Raw genomic sequence first — 16304 nt, forward strand, 5'->3', positions numbered from 1 at the left:
CATGTCACTATGCCTTGGTCTCGAAGGCGGCATACGGAAAATACATAAAATCAACAGAGAAATCGCGTAAAACAGATAAATGAGCGTAAGTTATGTTGTATTAAGGCTTCACACTTTCGCACCTAGAGCGGAAGGAGGAAGGGTATTAAGAAAATTTAGAGTGCAAGGAATATCGGATGCGATCATACCAGCACTAAAGCACCGGATCCCATCAGAACTCCGAAGTCAAGCGTGCTTGGGCGAGAGTAGTACTAGGATGAGTGACCCCCTAGGAAGTCCTCTTGTTGCATCCCTTTTTTTGGCAAAATTTGTATCCTACTTTTTAATATATCGACGGTAGAGCCAATAAATTCACAAATGACTCTTACACATTGTAAACGATATTTTTTTTACATGAATGATAAAAAAATAAATAAAGAGGATCGCCGACCAAATACGATTTGATAATAAAAATAAAAAAAATATTTAAGAATTACGATTATCAACCACGACCTTACGGGCTTAGCACCGTTGCACTTGACATGTCACTACGCCTTGGTCTCGAAGGCGGCATCCGTAAAAATACATAAAATCAAGAGAGGAATCGCGTAAAACGGATAAATGAGCGTAAAGTTATGTCGTTTTAGGACTTCACACTTTCGCACCTAGAGCGGAAGGAGGAAGGGTAATAAGAAAATTTAGAGTGCAAGGAATATCGGATGCGATCATACCATCACTAACGCACCGGATCCCATCAGAACTCCGAAGTCAAGCGTGCTTGGGCGAGAGTAGTACTAGGATGGGTGACCCCCTTGGAAGTCCTCGTGTTGCATCCCTTGTTTTGGAAAAATTTGTATCCTACTTCATTTAATATATCGACGGTAAAGCCAATAAATTCACAAAAGACTTTTACGCATTGTAAACGATATTTTTTTACATGAATGATACAAAAAAAATTAAAGAGGATCGCCGGCCAAATACGATTTGATAATAAAAATAAAGAAAATATTTAAAAATTACGATTTTCAACCACGACCTTACGGGCTTAGCACCGTTGCACTTGACATGTCACTACGCCTTGGTCTCGAAGGCAGCATCCTTAAAAATACATAAAATCAAAAGAGAAATCGCGTAAAACGGATAAATGAGCGTAAAGTTATGTTGTTTTAAGGCTTCACACTTTCGCACCTAGAGCGGAAGGAGGAAGGGTAATAACAAAATTTAGAGTGCAAGGAATGTCGGATGCGATCATACCAGCACTAACGCACCGGATCCCATCAGAACTCCGAAGTCAAGCGTGCTTGGGCGAGAGTAGTACTAGGATGGGTGACCCCCTGGGAAGTCCTCGTGTTTCATCCCTTTTTTTGGCAAAATTTGTATCCTACTTCTTTTAATATATCGATGGTAGAGCCAATAAATTCACAAATGACTTTTACGCATTGTAAACGATATTTTTTTTACATGAATGATAAAAAAAAATTAAAGAGGATCGCCGGCCAAATACGATTTGATAATAAAAATAAAGAAAATATTTAAAGATTACGATTATCAACCACGACCTTACGGGCTTAGCACCGTTGCACTTGATATGTCACTACGCCCTGGTCTCGAAGGCGGCATCCGTAAAAATACATAAAATCAAAAGAGGAATCGCGTAAAACGGATAAATGAGCGAAAAGTTATGTCGTTTTAAGGCTTCACACTTTCGCACCTAGAGCGGAATGAGGAAGGGTAATACGAAAATTTAGAGTGCAAGGAATGTCGAATGCGATCATACCAGCACTAACGCACCGGATCCCATCAGAACTCCGAAGTTAAGCGTGCCAGGACGAGAGTAGTACTAGGATGGGTGACCCCCTAGGAAGTCCTCGTGTTGCATCCCTTTTTTTGGCAAAATTTGTATCCTAGTTCTTTTAATATATCGACGGTAGAGCCAATAAATTCACAAATGACTTTTACGCATTGTAAACGATATTTTTTTTAAATGAATGATAAAAAAAATTAAAGAGGATCGCCGGCCAAATACGATTTGATAATAAAAATAAAGAAAATATTTAAAAATTACGATTATCAACCACGACCTTACGGGCTTAGCACTGTTGCACTTGACATGTCACTACGCCTTGGTCTCGAAGGCGGCATCCGTAAAAATACATAAAATCAAAAGAGGAATCGCGCAAAACGGATAAATGAGCGAAAAGTTATGTCGTTTTAAGGCTTCACACTTTCGAACCTAGGGCGGAAGGAGGAAGGGTAATAAGAAAATTTAGAGTGCAAGGAATGTCGGATGCGATGATACCAGCACTAACGCACCAGATCCCATCAGAACTCCGAAGTGAAGCATGCTTAGGCGAGAGTAGTACTAGGATGGGTGACCCCCTAGGAAGTCCTCGTGTTGCATCCCTTTTTTTGGCAAAATTTGTATCCTAGTTCTTTTAATATATCGACGGTAGAGCCAATATATTCACAAATGACTTTTACGCATTGTAAAAGATATTTCTTTTAAATGAATGATAAAAAAAAAATTAAAGAGGATCGCCGGCCAAATACGATTTGATAATAAAAATAAAGAAAATATTTAAAAATTACGATTATCAACCACGACCTTACGGGCTTAGCACTGTTGCACTTGACATGTCACTACGCCTTGGTCTCGAAGGCGGCATCCGTAAAAATACATAAAATCAAGAGAGGAATCGCGTAAAACGGATAAATGAGCGTAAAGTTATGTCGTTTTAAGACTTCACACTTTCGCACCTAGAGCGGAAGGAGGAAGGGTAATAAGAAAATTTAGAGTGCAAGGAATATCGGATGCGATCATACCATCACTAACGCACCGGATCCCATCAGAACTCCGAAGTCAAGCGTGCTTGGGCGAGAGTAGTACTAGGATGGGTGACCTCCTTGGAAGTGCTCGTGTTGCATCCCTTGTTTTGGAAAAATTTGTATCCTACTTCATTTAATATATCGACGGTAAAGCCAATAAATTCACAAAAGACTTTTACGCATTGTAAACGATATTTTTTTTACATGAATGATACAAAAAAAAATTAAAGAGGATCGCCGGCCAAATACGATTTGATAATAAAAATAAAGAAAATATTTAAAAATTGTGATTTTCAACCACGACCTTACGGGCTTAGCACCGTTGCACTTGACATGTCACTACGCCTTGGTCTCGAAGGCAGCATCCGTAAAAATACATAAAATCAAAAGAGGAATCGCGTAAAACGCATAAATGTGCGTAAAGTTATGTCGTTTTAAGGCTTCACACTTTCGCACATAGAGCGGAAGGAGGAAGGGTAATAAGAAAATTTAGAGTGCAAGGAATGTCGGATGTGATCATACCAGCACTAATTCACCGGATCCCTTCAGAACTCCGAAGTGAAGCGTGCCTGGGCGAGAGTAGTACTAGGATGGGTGACCCCCTGGGAAGTCCTCGTGTTGCATCCCTTTTTTGGCAAAATTTGTATCCTACTTCTTTTAATATATCGACGGTAGAGCCAATAAATTCACAAAGGACTATTACACATTGTAAACGATTTTTTTTTAAATGAATGATAAAAAAAAAAATTAAAGAGGATCGCCGGCCAAATACGATTTGATAATAAAAATAAAGAAAATATTTAAAAACTACGATTATCAACCACGACCTTACGGGCTTAGCACCGTTGCACTTGACATATCACTACGCCTTGGTCTCGAAGGCGGCATACGGAAAATACATAAAATCAAAAGAGAAATCGCGTAAAACGGATAAATGAGCGTAAAGTTATGTTGTTTTAAGGCTTCACACTTTCGCACCTAGAGCGGAAGGAGGAAGGGTAATAAGAAAATTTAGAGTGCAAGGAATGTCGGATGCGATCATACCAGCACTAACGCACCGGATCCCATCAGAACTCCGAAGTAAAGCGTGCTTGGGGGAGAGTAGTACTAGGATGGGTGACCCCCTGGGAAGTCCTCGTGTTGCATCCCTTTTTTTGGAAAAATTTGTATCCTACTTCTTTTAATATATCGATGGTAGAGCCAATAAATTCACAAATGACTTTTACGCATTGTAAACGATATTTTTTTTTACATGAATGATAAAAAAAATTAAAGAGGATCGCCGGCCAAATACGATTTGATAATAATAATAAAGAAAATATTTAAAAATTACGATTATCAACCACGACCTTACGGGCTTAGCACCGTTGCACTTGATATGTCACTACGCCCTGGTCTCGAAGGCGGCATCCGTAAAAATACATAAAATCAAAAGAGGAATCGCGTAAAACGGATAAATGAGCGTAAAGTTATGTCGTTTTAAGGCTTCACACTGTCGCACCTAGAGCGGAAGGAGGAAGGGTAATAAGAAAATTTAGAGTGCAAGGAATGTTGGATGCGATCATACCAGCACTAACGCACCGGATCCCATCAGAACTCCGAAGTCAAGCGTGCTTGGGCGAGAGTAGTACTAGGATGGGTGACCCCCTGGGAAGTCCTCGTGTTGCATCCTTTTTTTTGGCAAAATTTGTATCCTACTTCTTTTAATATATCGATGGTAGATCCAATAAAATCACAAATGACTTTTACGCAGTGTAAACGATATTTTTTTTACATGAATGATAAAAAAAATTAAAGAGGATCTTGACATGTCACTACGTCTTGGTTTCGAAGGCGGCATCCGTAAAAATACATAAAATCAAAAGAGGAATCGCGTAAAACGGATAAATGAGCGTAAAGTTATGTCGTTTTAAGGCTTCACACTTTCGCACCTAGAGCGGAAGGAGGAAGGGTAATAAGAAAATTTAGAGTGCAAGGAATGTTGGATGCGATCATACCAGCACTAACGCACCGGATCCCATCAGAACTCCGAAGTTAAGCGTGCTTGGGCGAGAGTAGTACTAGGATGGGTGACCCCCTGGGAAGTCCTCGTGTTGCATCCTTTTTTTTGGCAAAATTTGTATCCTACTTCTTTTAATATATCGATGGTAGATCCAATAAAATCACAAATGACTTTTACGCAGTGTAAACGATATTTTTTTTACATGAATGATAAAAAAAAATTAAAGAGGATCTTGACATGTCACTACGTCTTGGTTTCGAAGGCGGCATCCGTAAAAATACATAAAATCAAAAGAGGAATCGCGTAAAACGGATAAATGAGCGTAAAGTTATGTCGTTTTAAGGCTTCACACTTTCGCACCTAGAGCGGAAGGAGGAAGGGTAATAAGAAAATTTAGAGTGCAAGGAATGTTGGATGCGATCATACCAGCACTAACGCACCGGATCCCATCAGAACTCCGAAGTCAAGCGTGCTTGGGCGAGAGTAGTACTAGGATGGGTGACCCCCTGGGAAGTCCTCGTGTTGCATCCTTTTTTTTGGCAAAATTTGTATCCTACTTCTTTTAATATATCGATGGTAGATCCAATAAAATCACAAATGACTTTTACGCAGTGTAAACGATATTTTTTTTACATGAATGATAAAAAAAAATTAAAGAGGATCTTGACATGTCACTACGTCTTGGTTTCGAAGGCGGCATCCGTAAAAATACATAAAATCAAAAGAGGAATCGCGTAAAACGGATAAATGAGCGTAAAGTTATGTCGTTTTAAGGCTTCACACTTTCGCACCTAGAGCGGAAGGAGGAAGGGTAATAAGAAAATTTAGAGTGCAAGGAATGTTGGATGCGATCATACCAGCACTAACGCACCGGATCCCATCAGAACTCCGAAGTTAAGCGTGCTTGGGCGAGAGTAGTACTAGGATGGGTGACCCCCTGGGAAGTCCTCGTGTTGCATCCTTTTTTTTGGCAAAATTTGTATCCTACTTCTTTTAATATATCGATGGTAGATCCAATAAAATCACAAATGACTTTTACGCAGTGTAAACGATATTTTTTTTACATGAATGATAAAAAAAAATTAAAGAGGATCTTGACATGTCACTACGTCTTGGTTTCGAAGGCGGCATCCGTAAAAATACATAAAATCAAAAGAGGAATCGCGTAAAACGGATAAATGAGCGTAAAGTTATGTCGTTTTAAGGCTTCACACTTTCGCACCTAGAGCGGAAGGAGGAAGGGTAATAAGAAAATTTAGAGTGCAAGGAATGTTGGATGCGATCATACCAGCACTAACGCACCGGATCCCATCAGAACTCCGAAGTTAAGCGTGCTTGGGCGAGAGTAGTACTAGGATGGGTGACCCCCTGGGAAGTCCTCGTGTTGCATCCTTTTTTTTGGCAAAATTTGTATCCTACTTCTTTTAATATATCGATGGTAGATCCAATAAAATCACAAATGACTTTTACGCAGTGTAAACGATATTTTTTTTACATGAATGATAAAAAAAAATTAAAGAGGATCTTGACATGTCACTACGTCTTGGTTTCGAAGGCGGCATCCGTAAAAATACATAAAATCAAAAGAGGAATCGCGTAAAACGGATAAATGAGCGTAAAGTTATGTCGTTTTAAGGCTTCACACTTTCGCACCTAGAGCGGAAGGAGGAAGGGTAATAAGAAAATTTAGAGTGCAAGGAATGTTGGATGCGATCATACCAGCACTAACGCACCGGATCCCATCAGAACTCCGAAGTTAAGCGTGCTTGGGCGAGAGTAGTACTAGGATGGGTGACCCCCTGGGAAGTCCTCGTGTTGCATCCTTTTTTTTGGCAAAATTTGTATCCTACTTCTTTTAATATATCGATGGTAGATCCAATAAAATCACAAATGACTTTTACGCAGTGTAAACGATATTTTTTTTACATGAATGATAAAAAAAAATTAAAGAGGATCTTGACATGTCACTACGTCTTGGTTTCGAAGGCGGCATCCGTAAAAATACATAAAATCAAAAGAGGAATCGCGTAAAACGGATAAATGAGCGTAAAGTTATGTCGTTTTAAGGCTTCACACTTTCGCACCTAGAGCGGAAGGAGGAAGGGTAATAAGAAAATTTAGAGTGCAAGGAATGTTGGATGCGATCATACCAGCACTAACGCACCGGATCCCATCAGAACTCCGAAGCTAAGCGTGCTTGGGCGAGAGTAGTACTAGGATGGGTGACCCCCTGGGAAGTCCTCGTGTTGCATCCTTTTTTTTGGCAAAATTTGTATCCTACTTCTTTTAATATATCGATGGTAGATCCAATAAAATCACAAATGACTTTTACGCAGTGTAAACGATATTTTTTTTACATGAATGATAAAAAAAAATTAAAGAGGATCTTGACATGTCACTACGTCTTGGTTTCGAAGGCGGCATCCGTAAAAATACATAAAATCAAAAGAGGAATCGCGTAAAACGGATAAATGAGCGTAAAGTTATGTCGTTTTAAGGCTTCACACTTTCGCACCTAGAGCGGAAGGAGGAAGGGTAATAAGAAAATTTAGAGTGCAAGGAATGTCGGATGCGATCATACCAGCACTAATGCACCGGATCGCATCAGAACTCTGAATTTAAGCGTGCTTGGGCGAGAGTAGTAGTAGGATGGGTAACCCCCTGGGAAGTCCTCGTGTTGCATCCCTTTTTTTGGCAAAATTTGTATCCTACTTCTTTTAATATTTCGACGGTAGAGCCAATAAATTCACAAATGAATTTACGCATTGTAAACGATATTTTTTTTACATGAATGATAAAAAAAATATTAAAGAGTATCGCCGGCCAAATACGATTACATAATAAAAATAAATAAAATATTTAAAAATTACGATTATCAACCACGACCTTACGGGCTTAGCACCGTTGCACTTGACATGTCACTACGCCTTGGTCACGAAGGCGGCATCCGTAAAAATACATAAAATCAAAAGAGGAATCGCGTAAAACGGATATATGAGCGTAAAGTTATGTCGTTTTAAGGCTTCACACTTTCGCACCTAGAGCGGAAGGAGGAAGGGTAATAAAAAAATTTAGATTGCAAGGAATGTCGGATGCGATCATACCAGCACTAATGCACCGGATCGCATCAGAACTCTGAATTTAAGCGTGCTTGGGCGAGAGTAGTACTAGGATGGGTGACCCCCTGGGAAGTCCTCGTGTTGCATCCTTTTTTTTTGGCAAAATTTGTATCCTACTTCTTTTAATATATCGATGGTAGATCCAATAAAATCACAAATGACTTTTACGCAGTGTAAACGATATTTTTTTTACATGAATGATAAAAAAAAATTAAAGAGGATCTTGACATGTCACTACGTCTTGGTTTCGAAGGCGGCATCCGTAAAAATACATAAAATCAAAAGAGGAATCGCGTAAAACGGATAAATGAGCGTAAAGTTATGTCGTTTTAAGGCTTCACACTTTCGCACCTAGAGCGGAAGGAGGAAGGGTAATAAGAAAATTTAGAGTGCAAGGAATGTTGGATGCGATCATACCAGCACTAACGCACCGGATCCCATCAGAACTCCGAAGTTAAGCGTGCTTGGGCGAGAGTAGTACTAGGATGGGTGACCCCCTGGGAAGTCCTCGTGTTGCATCCTTTTTTTTGGCAAAATTTGTATAATATTTAAAAATTACGATTTTCAACCACGACCTTACGGGCTTAGCACCGTTGCACTTGACATGTCACTACGCCTTGGTCACGAAGGCGGCATCCGTAAAAATACATAAAATCAAAAGAGGAATCGCATAAAACGGATAAATGAGCGTAAAGTTATGTTGTTTTAAGGCTTCACACTTTCGCACCTAGAGCGGAAGGAGGAAGGGTAATAAGAAAATTTAGAGTGCAAGGAATGTTGGATGCGATCATACCAGCACTAACGCACCGGATCCCATCAGAACTCCGAAGTCAAGCGTGCTTGGGCGAGAGTAGTACTAGGATGGGTGACCCCCTGGGAAGTCCTCGTGTTGCATCCTTTTTTTTGGCAAAATTTGTATCCTACTTCTTTTAATATATCGATGGTAGATCCAATAAAATCACAAATGACTTTTACGCAGTGTAAACGATATTTTTTTTACATGAATGATAAAAAAAAATTAAAGAGGATCTTGACATGTCACTACGTCTTGGTTTCGAAGGCGGCATCCGTAAAAATACATAAAATCAAAAGAGGAATCGCGTAAAACGGATAAATGAGCGTAAAGTTATGTCGTTTTAAGGCTTCACACTTTCGCACCTAGAGCGGAAGGAGGAAGGGTAATAAGAAAATTTAGAGTGCAAGGAATGTTGGATGCGATCATACCAGCACTAACGCACCGGATCCCATCAGAACTCCGAAGTCAAGCGTGCTTGGGCGAGAGTAGTACTAGGATGGGTGACCCCCTGGGAAGTCCTCGTGTTGCATCCTTTTTTTTGGCAAAATTTGTATCCTACTTCTTTTAATATATCGATGGTAGATCCAATAAAATCACAAATGACTTTTACGCAGTGTAAACGATATTTTTTTTACATGAATGATAAAAAAAAATTAAAGAGGATCTTGACATGTCACTACGTCTTGGTTTCGAAGGCGGCATCCGTAAAAATACATAAAATCAAAAGAGGAATCGCGTAAAACGGATAAATGAGCGTAAAGTTATGTCGTTTTAAGGCTTCACACTTTCGCACCTAGAGCGGAAGGAGGAAGGGTAATAAGAAAATTTAGAGTGCAAGGAATGTTGGATGCGATCATACCAGCACTAACGCACCGGATCCCATCAGAACTCCGAAGTTAAGCGTGCTTGGGCGAGAGTAGTACTAGGATGGGTGACCCCCTGGGAAGTCCTCGTGTTGCATCCTTTTTTTTGGCAAAATTTGTATCCTACTTCTTTTAATATATCGATGGTAGATCCAATAAAATCACAAATGACTTTTACGCAGTGTAAACGATATTTTTTTTACATGAATGATAAAAAAAAATTAAAGAGGATCTTGACATGTCACTACGTCTTGGTTTCGAAGGCGGCATCCGTAAAAATACATAAAATCAAAAGAGGAATCGCGTAAAACGGATAAATGAGCGTAAAGTTATGTCGTTTTAAGGCTTCACACTTTCGCACCTAGAGCGGAAGGAGGAAGGGTAATAAGAAAATTTAGAGTGCAAGGAATGTTGGATGCGATCATACCAGCACTAACGCACCGGATCCCATCAGAACTCCGAAGTTAAGCGTGCTTGGGCGAGAGTAGTACTAGGATGGGTGACCCCCTGGGAAGTCCTCGTGTTGCATCCTTTTTTTTGGCAAAATTTGTATCCTACTTCTTTTAATATATCGATGGTAGATCCAATAAAATCACAAATGACTTTTACGCAGTGTAAACGATATTTTTTTTACATGAATGATAAAAAAAAATTAAAGAGGATCTTGACATGTCACTACGTCTTGGTTTCGAAGGCGGCATCCGTAAAAATACATAAAATCAAAAGAGGAATCGCGTAAAACGGATAAATGAGCGTAAAGTTATGTCGTTTTAAGGCTTCACACTTTCGCACCTAGAGCGGAAGGAGGAAGGGTAATAAGAAAATTTAGAGTGCAAGGAATGTTGGATGCGATCATACCAGCACTAACGCACCGGATCCCATCAGAACTCCGAAGCTAAGCGTGCTTGGGCGAGAGTAGTACTAGGATGGGTGACCCCCTGGGAAGTCCTCGTGTTGCATCCTTTTTTTTGGCAAAATTTGTATCCTACTTCTTTTAATATATCGATGGTAGATCCAATAAAATCACAAATGACTTTTACGCAGTGTAAACGATATTTTTTTTACATGAATGATAAAAAAAAATTAAAGAGGATCTTGACATGTCACTACGTCTTGGTTTCGAAGGCGGCATCCGTAAAAATACATAAAATCAAAAGAGGAATCGCGTAAAACGGATAAATGAGCGTAAAGTTATGTCGTTTTAAGGCTTCACACTTTCGCACCTAGAGCGGAAGGAGGAAGGGTAATAAGAAAATTTAGAGTGCAAGGAATGTTGGATGCGATCATACCAGCACTAACGCACCGGATCCCATCAGAACTCCGAAGTTAAGCGTGCTTGGGCGAGAGTAGTACTAGGATGGGTGACCCCCTGGGAAGTCCTCGTGTTGCATCCTTTTTTTTGGCAAAATTTGTATCCTACTTCTTTTAATATATCGATGGTAGATCCAATAAAATCACAAATGACTTTTACGCAGTGTAAACGATATTTTTTTTACATGAATGATAAAAAAAAATTAAAGAGGATCTTGACATGTCACTACGTCTTGGTTTCGAAGGCGGCATCCGTAAAAATACATAAAATCAAAAGAGGAATCGCGTAAAACGGATAAATGAGCGTAAAGTTATGTCGTTTTAAGGCTTCACACTTTCGCACCTAGAGCGGAAGGAGGAAGGGTAATAAGAAAATTTAGAGTGCAAGGAATGTTGGATGCGATCATACCAGCACTAACGCACCGGATCCCATCAGAACTCCGAAGTCAAGCGTGCTTGGGCGAGAGTAGTACTAGGATGGGTGACCCCCTGGGAAGTCCTCGTGTTGCATCCTTTTTTTTGGCAAAATTTGTATCCTACTTCTTTTAATATATCGATGGTAGATCCAATAAAATCACAAATGACTTTTACGCAGTGTAAACGATATTTTTTTTACATGAATGATAAAAAAAAATTAAAGAGGATCTTGACATGTCACTACGTCTTGGTTTCGAAGGCGGCATCCGTAAAAATACATAAAATCAAAAGAGGAATCGCGTAAAACGGATAAATGAGCGTAAAGTTATGTCGTTTTAAGGCTTCACACTTTCGCACCTAGAGCGGAAGGAGGAAGGGTAATAAGAAAATTTAGAGTGCAAGGAATGTTGGATGCGATCATACCAGCACTAACGCACCGGATCCCATCAGAACTCCGAAGCTAAGCGTGCTTGGGCGAGAGTAGTACTAGGATGGGTGACCCCCTGGGAAGTCCTCGTGTTGCATCCTTTTTTTTGGCAAAATTTGTATCCTACTTCTTTTAATATATCGATGGTAGATCCAATAAAATCACAAATGACTTTTACGCAGTGTAAACGATATTTTTTTTACATGAATGATAAAAAAAAATTAAAGAGGATCTTGACATGTCACTACGTCTTGGTTTCGAAGGCGGCATCCGTAAAAATACATAAAATCAAAAGAGGAATCGCGTAAAACGGATAAATGAGCGTAAAGTTATGTCGTTTTAAGGCTTCACACTTTCGCACCTAGAGCGGAAGGAGGAAGGGTAATAAGAAAATTTAGAGTGCAAGGAATGTTGGATGCGATCATACCAGCACTAACGCACCGGATCCCATCAGAACTCCGAAGTTAAGCGTGCTTGGGCGAGAGTAGTACTAGGATGGGTGACCCCCTGGGAAGTCCTCGTGTTGCATCCTTTTTTTTGGCAAAATTTGTATCCTACTTCTTTTAATATATCGATGGTAGATCCAATAAAATCACAAATGACTTTTACGCAGTGTAAACGATATTTTTTTTACATGAATGATAAAAAAAAATTAAAGAGGATCTTGACATGTCACTACGTCTTGGTTTCGAAGGCGGCATCCGTAAAAATACATAAAATCAAAAGAGGAATCGCGTAAAACGGATAAATGAGCGTAAAGTTATGTCGTTTTAAGGCTTCACACTTTCGCACCTAGAGCGGAAGGAGGAAGGGTAATAAGAAAATTTAGAGTGCAAGGAATGTTGGATGCGATCATACCAGCACTAACGCACCGGATCCCATCAGAACTCCGAAGTTAAGCGTGCTTGGGCGAGAGTAGTACTAGGATGGGTGACCCCCTGGGAAGTCCTCGTGTTGCATCCTTTTTTTTGGCAAAATTTGTATCCTACTTCTTTTAATATATCGATGGTAGATCCAATAAAATCACAAATGACTTTTACGCAGTGTAAACGATATTTTTTTTACATGAATGATAAAAAAAAATTAAAGAGGATCTTGACATGTCACTACGTCTTGGTTTCGAAGGCGGCATCCGTAAAAATACATAAAATCAAAAGAGGAATCGCGTAAAACGGATAAATGAGCGTAAAGTTATGTCGTTTTAAGGCTTCACACTTTCGCACCTAGAGCGGAAGGAGGAAGGGTAATAAGAAAATTTAGAGTGCAAGGAATGTTGGATGCGATCATACCAGCACTAACGCACCGGATCCCATCAGAACTCCGAAGTTAAGCGTGCTTGGGCGAGAGTAGTACTAGGATGGGTGACCCCCTGGGAAGTCCTCGTGTTGCATCCTTTTTTTTGGCAAAATTTGTATCCTACTTCTTTTAATATATCGATGGTAGATCCAATAAAATCACAAATGACTTTTACGCAGTGTAAACGATATTTTTTTTACATGAATGATAAAAAAAAATTAAAGAGGATCTTGACATGTCACTACGTCTTGGTTTCGAAGGCGGCATCCGTAAAAATACATAAAATCAAAAGAGGAATCGCGTAAAACGGATAAATGAGCGTAAAGTTATGTCGTTTTAAGGCTTCACACTTTCGCACCTAGAGCGGAAGGAGGAAGGGTAATAAGAAAATTTAGAGTGCAAGGAATGTTGGATGCGATCATACCAGCACTAACGCACCGGATCCCATCAGAACTCCGAAGTCAAGCGTGCTTGGGCGAGAGTAGTACTAGGATGGGTGACCCCCTGGGAAGTCCTCGTGTTGCATCCTTTTTTTTGGCAAAATTTGTATCCTACTTCTTTTAATATATCGATGGTAGATCCAATAAAATCACAAATGACTTTTACGCAGTGTAAACGATATTTTTTTTACATGAATGATAAAAAAAAATTAAAGAGGATCTTGACATGTCACTACGTCTTGGTTTCGAAGGCGGCATCCGTAAAAATACATAAAATCAAAAGAGGAATCGCGTAAAACGGATAAATGAGCGTAAAGTTATGTCGTTTTAAGGCTTCACACTTTCGCACCTAGAGCGGAAGGAGGAAGGGTAATAAGAAAATTTAGAGTGCAAGGAATGTTGGATGCGATCATACCAGCACTAACGCACCGGATCCCATCAGAACTCCGAAGTCAAGCGTGCTTGGGCGAGAGTAGTACTAGGATGGGTGACCCCCTGGGAAGTCCTCGTGTTGCATCCTTTTTTTTGGCAAAATTTGTATCCTACTTCTTTTAATATATCGATGGTAGATCCAATAAAATCACAAATGACTTTTACGCAGTGTAAACGATATTTTTTTTACATGAATGATAAAAAAAAATTAAAGAGGATCTTGACATGTCACTACGTCTTGGTTTCGAAGGCGGCATCCGTAAAAATACATAAAATCAAAAGAGGAATCGCGTAAAACGGATAAATGAGCGTAAAGTTATGTCGTTTTAAGGCTTCACACTTTCGCACCTAGAGCGGAAGGAGGAAGGGTAATAAGAAAATTTAGAGTGCAAGGAATGTTGGATGCGATCATACCAGCACTAACGCACCGGATCCCATCAGAACTCCGAAGTCAAGCGTGCTTGGGCGAGAGTAGTACTAGGATGGGTGACCCCCTGGGAAGTCCTCGTGTTGCATCCTTTTTTTTGGCAAAATTTGTATCCTACTTCTTTTAATATATCGATGGTAGATCCAATAAAATCACAAATGACTTTTACGCAGTGTAAACGATATTTTTTTTACATGAATGATAAAAAAAAATTAAAGAGGATCTTGACATGTCACTACGTCTTGGTTTCGAAGGCGGCATCCGTAAAAATACATAAAATCAAAAGAGGAATCGCGTAAAACGGATAAATGAGCGTAAAGTTATGTCGTTTTAAGGCTTCACACTTTCGCACCTAGAGCGGAAGGAGGAAGGGTAATAAGAAAATTTAGAGTGCAAGGAATGTTGGATGCGATCATACCAGCACTAACGCACCGGATCCCATCAGAACTCCGAAGTTAAGCGTGCTTGGGCGAGAGTAGTACTAGGATGGGTGACCCCCTGGGAAGTCCTCGTGTTGCATCCTTTTTTTTGGCAAAATTTGTATCCTACTTCTTTTAATATATCGATGGTAGATCCAATAAAATCACAAATGACTTTTACGCAGTGTAAACGATATTTTTTTTACATGAATGATAAAAAAAAATTAAAGAGGATCTTGACATGTCACTACGTCTTGGTTTCGAAGGCGGCATCCGTAAAAATACATAAAATCAAAAGAGGAATCGCGTAAAACGGATAAATGAGCGTAAAGTTATGTCGTTTTAAGGCTTCACACTTTCGCACCTAGAGCGGAAGGAGGAAGGGTAATAAGAAAATTTAGAGTGCAAGGAATGTTGGATGCGATCATACCAGCACTAACGCACCGGATCCCATCAGAACTCCGAAGCTAAGCGTGCTTGGGCGAGAGTAGTACTAGGATGGGTGACCCCCTGGGAAGTCCTCGTGTTGCATCCTTTTTTTTGGCAAAATTTGTATCCTACTTCTTTTAATATATCGATGGTAGATCCAATAAAATCACAAATGACTTTTACGCAGTGTAAACGATATTTTTTTTACATGAATGATAAAAAAAAATTAAAGAGGATCTTGACATGTCACTACGTCTTGGTTTCGAAGGCGGCATCCGTAAAAATACATAAAATCAAAAGAGGAATCGCGTAAAACGGATAAATGAGCGTAAAGTTATGTCGTTTTAAGGCTTCACACTTTCGCACCTAGAGCGGAAGGAGGAAGGGTAATAAGAAAATTTAGAGTGCAAGGAATGTTGGATGCGATCATACCAGCACTAACGCACCGGATCCCATCAGAACTCCGAAGTTAAGCGTGCTTGGGCGAGAGTAGTACTAGGATGGGTGACCCCCTGGGAAGTCCTCGTGTTGCATCCTTTTTTTTGGCAAAATTTGTATCCTACTTCTTTTAATATATCGATGGTAGATCCAATAAAATCACAAATGACTTTTACGCAGTGTAAACGATATTTTTTTTACATGAATGATAAAAAAAAATTAAAGAGGATCTTGACATGTCACTACGTCTTGGTTTCGAAGGCGGCATCCGTAAAAATACATAAAATCAAAAGAGGAATCGCGTAAAACGGATAAATGAGCGTAAAGTTATGTCGTTTTAAGGCTTCACACTTTCGCACCTAGAGCGGAAGGAGGAAGGGTAATAAGAAAATTTAGAGTGCAAGGAATGTCGGATGCGATCATACCAGCACTAACGCACCGGATCCAATCAGAACTCCGAAGTCAAGCGTGCTTGGGCGAGAGTAGTACTAGGATGGGTGACCCCCTTGGAAGTCCTCGTGTTGCATCCATTTTTTTGGCAAAATTTGTATCTTACTTCTTTTAATATATCGAAGGTAAAGCCAATAAATTCAAAATGACTTTTACGCATTGTAAACGATATTTGTTTTTACATGAATGATAAAAAAAAATTACAGAGGATCGCCGGCCAAATACGATTTGAT

The 16304-nt window shown here is 39.7% G+C and overlaps 36 non-coding genes across 36 annotated transcripts; all 36 read left to right on the forward strand.

Moving 5' to 3' along the window:
• Positions 1-174: 174 nt before the first annotated feature.
• LOC138890744 (5S ribosomal RNA) lies at positions 175-293 on the forward strand. The gene has a single exon (XR_011407146.1). It is a non-coding gene; the product is annotated as a 5S ribosomal RNA (ribosomal RNA).
• A 403-nt stretch (positions 294-696) lies between these two features.
• Positions 697-815, forward strand: LOC138890710 (5S ribosomal RNA). Its single transcript, XR_011407113.1, has one exon. It is a non-coding gene; the product is annotated as a 5S ribosomal RNA (ribosomal RNA).
• Positions 816-1219: 404 nt separating this feature from the next.
• On the forward strand, positions 1220-1338 carry LOC138890693 (5S ribosomal RNA). The gene has a single exon (XR_011407095.1). It is a non-coding gene; the product is annotated as a 5S ribosomal RNA (ribosomal RNA).
• A 404-nt stretch (positions 1339-1742) lies between these two features.
• On the forward strand, positions 1743-1861 carry LOC138890699 (5S ribosomal RNA). Its single transcript, XR_011407101.1, has one exon. It is a non-coding gene; the product is annotated as a 5S ribosomal RNA (ribosomal RNA).
• A 403-nt stretch (positions 1862-2264) lies between these two features.
• Positions 2265-2383, forward strand: LOC138890756 (5S ribosomal RNA). Its single transcript, XR_011407158.1, has one exon. It is a non-coding gene; the product is annotated as a 5S ribosomal RNA (ribosomal RNA).
• A 405-nt stretch (positions 2384-2788) lies between these two features.
• On the forward strand, positions 2789-2907 carry LOC138890723 (5S ribosomal RNA). Its single transcript, XR_011407125.1, has one exon. It is a non-coding gene; the product is annotated as a 5S ribosomal RNA (ribosomal RNA).
• A 406-nt stretch (positions 2908-3313) lies between these two features.
• LOC138890703 (5S ribosomal RNA) lies at positions 3314-3432 on the forward strand. Its single transcript, XR_011407105.1, has one exon. It is a non-coding gene; the product is annotated as a 5S ribosomal RNA (ribosomal RNA).
• Positions 3433-3835: 403 nt separating this feature from the next.
• LOC138890701 (5S ribosomal RNA) lies at positions 3836-3954 on the forward strand. The gene has a single exon (XR_011407103.1). It is a non-coding gene; the product is annotated as a 5S ribosomal RNA (ribosomal RNA).
• A 404-nt stretch (positions 3955-4358) lies between these two features.
• Positions 4359-4477, forward strand: LOC138890672 (5S ribosomal RNA). Its single transcript, XR_011407074.1, has one exon. It is a non-coding gene; the product is annotated as a 5S ribosomal RNA (ribosomal RNA).
• A 311-nt stretch (positions 4478-4788) lies between these two features.
• Positions 4789-4907, forward strand: LOC138890633 (5S ribosomal RNA). Its single transcript, XR_011407034.1, has one exon. It is a non-coding gene; the product is annotated as a 5S ribosomal RNA (ribosomal RNA).
• A 312-nt stretch (positions 4908-5219) lies between these two features.
• On the forward strand, positions 5220-5338 carry LOC138890673 (5S ribosomal RNA). The gene has a single exon (XR_011407075.1). It is a non-coding gene; the product is annotated as a 5S ribosomal RNA (ribosomal RNA).
• A 312-nt stretch (positions 5339-5650) lies between these two features.
• On the forward strand, positions 5651-5769 carry LOC138890634 (5S ribosomal RNA). Its single transcript, XR_011407035.1, has one exon. It is a non-coding gene; the product is annotated as a 5S ribosomal RNA (ribosomal RNA).
• A 312-nt stretch (positions 5770-6081) lies between these two features.
• On the forward strand, positions 6082-6200 carry LOC138890635 (5S ribosomal RNA). The gene has a single exon (XR_011407036.1). It is a non-coding gene; the product is annotated as a 5S ribosomal RNA (ribosomal RNA).
• A 312-nt stretch (positions 6201-6512) lies between these two features.
• Positions 6513-6631, forward strand: LOC138890636 (5S ribosomal RNA). The gene has a single exon (XR_011407037.1). It is a non-coding gene; the product is annotated as a 5S ribosomal RNA (ribosomal RNA).
• Positions 6632-6943: 312 nt separating this feature from the next.
• LOC138890656 (5S ribosomal RNA) lies at positions 6944-7062 on the forward strand. Its single transcript, XR_011407057.1, has one exon. It is a non-coding gene; the product is annotated as a 5S ribosomal RNA (ribosomal RNA).
• A 312-nt stretch (positions 7063-7374) lies between these two features.
• Positions 7375-7493, forward strand: LOC138890751 (5S ribosomal RNA). The gene has a single exon (XR_011407153.1). It is a non-coding gene; the product is annotated as a 5S ribosomal RNA (ribosomal RNA).
• Positions 7494-7897: 404 nt separating this feature from the next.
• LOC138890722 (5S ribosomal RNA) lies at positions 7898-8016 on the forward strand. Its single transcript, XR_011407124.1, has one exon. It is a non-coding gene; the product is annotated as a 5S ribosomal RNA (ribosomal RNA).
• A 313-nt stretch (positions 8017-8329) lies between these two features.
• On the forward strand, positions 8330-8448 carry LOC138890637 (5S ribosomal RNA). The gene has a single exon (XR_011407038.1). It is a non-coding gene; the product is annotated as a 5S ribosomal RNA (ribosomal RNA).
• A 257-nt stretch (positions 8449-8705) lies between these two features.
• Positions 8706-8824, forward strand: LOC138890675 (5S ribosomal RNA). The gene has a single exon (XR_011407077.1). It is a non-coding gene; the product is annotated as a 5S ribosomal RNA (ribosomal RNA).
• Positions 8825-9136: 312 nt separating this feature from the next.
• LOC138890676 (5S ribosomal RNA) lies at positions 9137-9255 on the forward strand. Its single transcript, XR_011407078.1, has one exon. It is a non-coding gene; the product is annotated as a 5S ribosomal RNA (ribosomal RNA).
• Positions 9256-9567: 312 nt separating this feature from the next.
• On the forward strand, positions 9568-9686 carry LOC138890638 (5S ribosomal RNA). Its single transcript, XR_011407039.1, has one exon. It is a non-coding gene; the product is annotated as a 5S ribosomal RNA (ribosomal RNA).
• Positions 9687-9998: 312 nt separating this feature from the next.
• On the forward strand, positions 9999-10117 carry LOC138890639 (5S ribosomal RNA). The gene has a single exon (XR_011407040.1). It is a non-coding gene; the product is annotated as a 5S ribosomal RNA (ribosomal RNA).
• Positions 10118-10429: 312 nt separating this feature from the next.
• LOC138890657 (5S ribosomal RNA) lies at positions 10430-10548 on the forward strand. The gene has a single exon (XR_011407058.1). It is a non-coding gene; the product is annotated as a 5S ribosomal RNA (ribosomal RNA).
• A 312-nt stretch (positions 10549-10860) lies between these two features.
• LOC138890640 (5S ribosomal RNA) lies at positions 10861-10979 on the forward strand. The gene has a single exon (XR_011407041.1). It is a non-coding gene; the product is annotated as a 5S ribosomal RNA (ribosomal RNA).
• A 312-nt stretch (positions 10980-11291) lies between these two features.
• Positions 11292-11410, forward strand: LOC138890677 (5S ribosomal RNA). Its single transcript, XR_011407079.1, has one exon. It is a non-coding gene; the product is annotated as a 5S ribosomal RNA (ribosomal RNA).
• Positions 11411-11722: 312 nt separating this feature from the next.
• LOC138890658 (5S ribosomal RNA) lies at positions 11723-11841 on the forward strand. The gene has a single exon (XR_011407059.1). It is a non-coding gene; the product is annotated as a 5S ribosomal RNA (ribosomal RNA).
• Positions 11842-12153: 312 nt separating this feature from the next.
• Positions 12154-12272, forward strand: LOC138890642 (5S ribosomal RNA). Its single transcript, XR_011407043.1, has one exon. It is a non-coding gene; the product is annotated as a 5S ribosomal RNA (ribosomal RNA).
• A 312-nt stretch (positions 12273-12584) lies between these two features.
• Positions 12585-12703, forward strand: LOC138890643 (5S ribosomal RNA). Its single transcript, XR_011407044.1, has one exon. It is a non-coding gene; the product is annotated as a 5S ribosomal RNA (ribosomal RNA).
• A 312-nt stretch (positions 12704-13015) lies between these two features.
• Positions 13016-13134, forward strand: LOC138890644 (5S ribosomal RNA). Its single transcript, XR_011407045.1, has one exon. It is a non-coding gene; the product is annotated as a 5S ribosomal RNA (ribosomal RNA).
• A 312-nt stretch (positions 13135-13446) lies between these two features.
• On the forward strand, positions 13447-13565 carry LOC138890678 (5S ribosomal RNA). The gene has a single exon (XR_011407080.1). It is a non-coding gene; the product is annotated as a 5S ribosomal RNA (ribosomal RNA).
• Positions 13566-13877: 312 nt separating this feature from the next.
• On the forward strand, positions 13878-13996 carry LOC138890679 (5S ribosomal RNA). The gene has a single exon (XR_011407081.1). It is a non-coding gene; the product is annotated as a 5S ribosomal RNA (ribosomal RNA).
• Positions 13997-14308: 312 nt separating this feature from the next.
• Positions 14309-14427, forward strand: LOC138890680 (5S ribosomal RNA). Its single transcript, XR_011407082.1, has one exon. It is a non-coding gene; the product is annotated as a 5S ribosomal RNA (ribosomal RNA).
• A 312-nt stretch (positions 14428-14739) lies between these two features.
• LOC138890645 (5S ribosomal RNA) lies at positions 14740-14858 on the forward strand. Its single transcript, XR_011407046.1, has one exon. It is a non-coding gene; the product is annotated as a 5S ribosomal RNA (ribosomal RNA).
• Positions 14859-15170: 312 nt separating this feature from the next.
• Positions 15171-15289, forward strand: LOC138890659 (5S ribosomal RNA). Its single transcript, XR_011407061.1, has one exon. It is a non-coding gene; the product is annotated as a 5S ribosomal RNA (ribosomal RNA).
• A 312-nt stretch (positions 15290-15601) lies between these two features.
• On the forward strand, positions 15602-15720 carry LOC138890646 (5S ribosomal RNA). The gene has a single exon (XR_011407047.1). It is a non-coding gene; the product is annotated as a 5S ribosomal RNA (ribosomal RNA).
• A 312-nt stretch (positions 15721-16032) lies between these two features.
• Positions 16033-16151, forward strand: LOC138890716 (5S ribosomal RNA). The gene has a single exon (XR_011407118.1). It is a non-coding gene; the product is annotated as a 5S ribosomal RNA (ribosomal RNA).
• The last annotated feature ends 153 nt before the right edge of the window (positions 16152-16304 follow it).

This window comes from Nicotiana sylvestris, chromosome 4 (genome assembly GCF_000393655.2).
Source record: "Nicotiana sylvestris chromosome 4, ASM39365v2, whole genome shotgun sequence".
Taxonomy (NCBI): domain Eukaryota; kingdom Viridiplantae; phylum Streptophyta; class Magnoliopsida; order Solanales; family Solanaceae; genus Nicotiana; species Nicotiana sylvestris.